The sequence below is a fragment of the Gobio gobio genome (assembly GCF_949357685.1).
Source record: "Gobio gobio genome assembly, chromosome: 5".
NCBI lineage: Eukaryota > Metazoa > Chordata > Actinopteri > Cypriniformes > Gobionidae > Gobio > Gobio gobio.
In genome coordinates, this window is record NC_137101.1 from 65,173,368 (window position 1) to 65,177,503 (window position 4,136).

Genomic DNA, 4,136 nt, shown 5'->3' on the forward strand with positions numbered 1-4,136 from the left:
GAGTCTGAAGCGGATCAGAAATCTGTCGTGATGTTTATAGTCCTGCTTCTGAGGGAATGCCTCATGAATACATGCGATGTCAGGAAATATTGGAGTGGATGGGTCAATGCCCCTTGGACCTTGAAATGCTTTCTGGCAGTACACGTACGTCGAACATGACCGACTGAAAGGGAACTGTATAAAAGGTCAACGCCAGTATAGATCCACACTGAATAGATACCATTAGCAACAGTATGGATTTATGTTATGTAAGTTAGGTAACTTTCTAATGTGGCAGCTGTAGCCTGTGATACTGTAATTCATGTGATTTGAAACATGTATCTTGCATTGTTTGCTATTAAATGAGAGAGATCACACTGTTGTGTCTCAGTGATTAAAGCAAATGTTCTCATTATATATTACAATAACCTTCATGTAGAATGAAAATATGTACAACTAAGATGAAAGCATGAGATCAGGCTGTGGAAGAACGACCAGCTGTGTTACAAGTGTGATCAGTTTGGATAAGAGTTTTGAAAATGTACACCTAACTTGTGAAAATAAAAAACCTGTAACGTCTGCCTCCATCCCATGTCTGAGGTCAGGTGGGGCTCTGACAGCTTTAACATCTGTCCTGAAGCCGGACCTATGATGTTTCTGACCGTATGCTTTTTAGAGCTTAGATCGGGCCCAAAACATATCAAGCCCGACCCTACCCGAGCCTGTGCACGACACATTAACTATAGACAACACGCACAACCTTGAGGCGGATGGGCTACAACAGCAGAAGACCCCACCGGGTACCACTCATCTCCACTACAAATAGGAAAAAGAGGCTACAATTTGCACCAGCTCACCAAAATTGGACAGTTGAAGACTGGAAAAATGTTGCCTGGTCTGAGGAGTCTGGATTTCTGTTGAGACATTCAGATGGTAGAGTCAGAATTTGGCGTAAACAGAATGAGAACATGGATCCATCATGCCTTGTTCCCACTGTGCAGGCTGGTGGTGGTGGTGTAATGGTGTGGGGGATGTTTTCTTGGCACACTTTAGGCTCCTTAGTGCCAATTGGGCATGGTTTAAATGCCACGGCCTACCTGAGCATTGTTTCTGACCATGTCCATCCCTTTATGAGCACCATGTGCCCATCCTCTGATGGCTACTTCCAGCAGGATAATGCCCCATGTCACAAAGCTCCAATCATTTCAAATTGGTTTCTTGAACATGACAATGAGTTCACTGGACTAAAATGGCCCCCACAGTCCCCAGATCTCAACCCAATAGAGCATCTTTGGGATGTGGTGGAACGGGAGCTTCGTGCCCTGGATGTGCATCCCACAAATCTCCATCAACTGCAAGATGCTATCCTATCAATATGGGCCAACATTTCTAAAGAATGCTTTCAGCTCCTTGTTGAGTCAATGCCACGTAGAATTAAGGCAGTTGTGAAGGCCAAAGGTCAAACACAGTATTAGTATGCTGTTCCTAATAATCCTTTAGGTGAGTGTATGTCATTTTAGTGAAACTGGTGCTTTGCCGTGCCAAGAGACATTTCCAAACATTTCACCTGCTTATACTTCAGCTTTTGCCGCAGAGATGTTTTATGTCCGATAAATGTGTTGTATTTATGATAATCCGCATATTCCCGTGTATGGTTCATCCTCTATCTCCTCTGTGGCCGAGGTTGTTTTTCTGTCAATGTTTTGCTCGTTTTCTGCTGACGTTTTCTCTGTCTCAACACATGTTTGCAGTGCTAAGTTCACAAGGATTGATTTAGGACAGTGGCCCTCGAGGACCAGAGTTGAAGAACCCAGCACACACAGTCATGGACTATTTGCACTGAGCCTCGTGACATTATTGTGATGCTGCTCAAAGACATCGAGGGACCAGAGACTTCCATGTTTCAATGAGCCATGTGTATAAAGTTTAACCCTCAACAAATAGTGAGCAACAAATCAGCAGACAGTCAGCAAGCACATAACATACACAGCCATTCAGTTGCAAGGGAAACATTAAATAGTTCAGACTTTCACACTCAACGCATTTTTGGCTCCCAAGAGCTCAGTCTTTGGAGTAGTGAGTGTGAGATAAACCGGTACTGAAGTGCAATGAGCCTGTAAAGAAATCTCCAAAATTCACCTGCACGTTGGATGGGTTAGACAGTGTTAGCTACTCAGTTGCTTACTCTTATTACATGTAGCAACACTAATATACACTGTTATTCGGTGTACAATCTATCTAGATCCCACACACCTTCTACCTAGTTTTAACTTATATTCTCAGGCTAGGTAAAGCAGGTCAAATCCTTAACTAGATCATAAATATATAAGTTTATACTTACTCTCTAGAAGAACAGACCCCCTCCGTGTTTGGTTCAGCTCGACCTGTTTAGAAAGCAGAGACGTGGCAAACGATTTCTATAAATCAATTATAAGTAGATTTATTTTTCCACTAACAAAAGTTTTACATACAACCAATAATGGTTACAAAAGAAAAGAAAAGTTTTAAGTTTCACAAAGTCGATTCACAAGTATAACCAGCAGATGTCAGGCTTCGACCATCAACCAATGGAGAAGCTGCCTGTTGCTCTCAGCTTCTGATGTTCATACAGAGATCAATACCTTATATACCATTAACATCACACCTCTTCATTACATATTCATTCACATATGCACATGTAGCAGGCTACAGCTGTCTGGCCAAATGGCAATTCATTTGCGGTGCTGTGAGCCAATCGCGATGGTCGAGTCCCTATATATAAATCGGGACTTTTCGTTTGACAAGTTACGTCATCGACACGCGACTGTTGTCCTGTTTACCTGCCGGCCTATCTGTCTGATGTCTGTCTTGGTCTGCCTGGGTCATCTATTCGATCCTAGCGTTACCGGTAGGAAAAGCTCTGGTTCTTTGTTTCCACTCTTTTTACTTTATGACGGGCTTATAGGGAATGTTTTAATTTTAGAATCCCCGTTGCTGTAGTAGCCCTGTTAGCAGCTAAAGTTGTGCCCGGTTATTGGTGACCAGAGCCTGGGGCCGTGACTGGATGCTGTTTCACAAAGGTATGTGACTACGATAATCATTAGATAAATGTTACGGTGAGATGCGTTTACAAGTAGACACTTTTTGTATTTCAGGAGAGGCTTTATAGCCGGGGTGTAGCGGCCAGCGGGCGACATCAGCGCCGAACGCCTGCTGCTTTGCTTACGTTTTTATTCCGATTTGTTTACGTATATAATTGGATCATGTCAACAACTGTGGCTGCCTTTTTCACCCGGGACCTAGAATAAGTGGAACCGAGATTTGCTTACATTAATCGGCAGCTTCCTGGTGAGCTCGGTCTTCCTGTTATACCGTGAAATGGTTTCATTCAGCATCATATGACCAGTTTCATGGTTTAAGTGTGGAGTGTTGGATGGACTGACACCATTAACTGTTATTATTTTGGTCTATATTTTATAGGCTCAGTGTTTTGTGTGTTTATTTAAACTCTTGTAGGGAGGCTTTTTGTTTGCTGCTGATATACAAGAGTATTATTCTGATTCATTTGGGTTGATTATTGATTTGTTTTGTCTACCCCGATCAAAGATCGTTAAGCCAGACGGCATTTTTTGCCCCATTTGTGCTGGCTGGGCTATGATAGTTTGTTTGTTTAATTTGTATTTTGCTTTGTGATTCAATTGCTATCCATATCTTTAACCCTAGTACCATCTTGGGTTTAACAGTGTTTTGCAATTGTTGTGTGTGGTTGTGGTTGATTTTCACGTGCTTGTCTTTTGTCTAGGTGCTGAAGACCGCCAGTGGGAACAGTGCCCCTTGTGGTGGTGGGTCCCTTGGTGTGTGCAGTGGCGGTGCGTTCACCAAATGTGATTATTTCCCTTGCGGTGTGTGTGAAATGTATCACGTGTGAGTGGGGTGTTGTGTTATGGACGATCATTGCTCGGGCCACTAGCCTCCCACTGGTAAGTTTCAGCCCTAGCTTCACCTCGTGTGTGTGTGTGTACATTGTGATTAGAGTATATTGTGTTTGTTATTTGATTTGGTGTCAATTACATTCTATTCTCTGTGAAATTCGTACTATGTTTGTTGTGAAATCTTGAATGTTTGGAGTGACTCTGGAGTGTATGGCTCCATGGGTTGTACATTTTTATAAAAAGTAA

At 42.6% G+C, this 4,136-nt stretch overlaps 1 long non-coding RNA gene across 1 annotated transcript; it reads left to right on the top strand.

The window, feature by feature from the left end:
- The first annotated feature begins 2,801 nt into the window (after positions 1–2,801).
- LOC307127247 lies at positions 2,802–3,860 on the top strand. Its single transcript, XR_013816612.1, has 3 exons — positions 2,802–2,866; positions 2,942–3,038; positions 3,761–3,860. It is a non-coding gene; the product is annotated as an uncharacterized lncRNA (long non-coding RNA).
- The last annotated feature ends 276 nt before the right edge of the window (positions 3,861–4,136 follow it).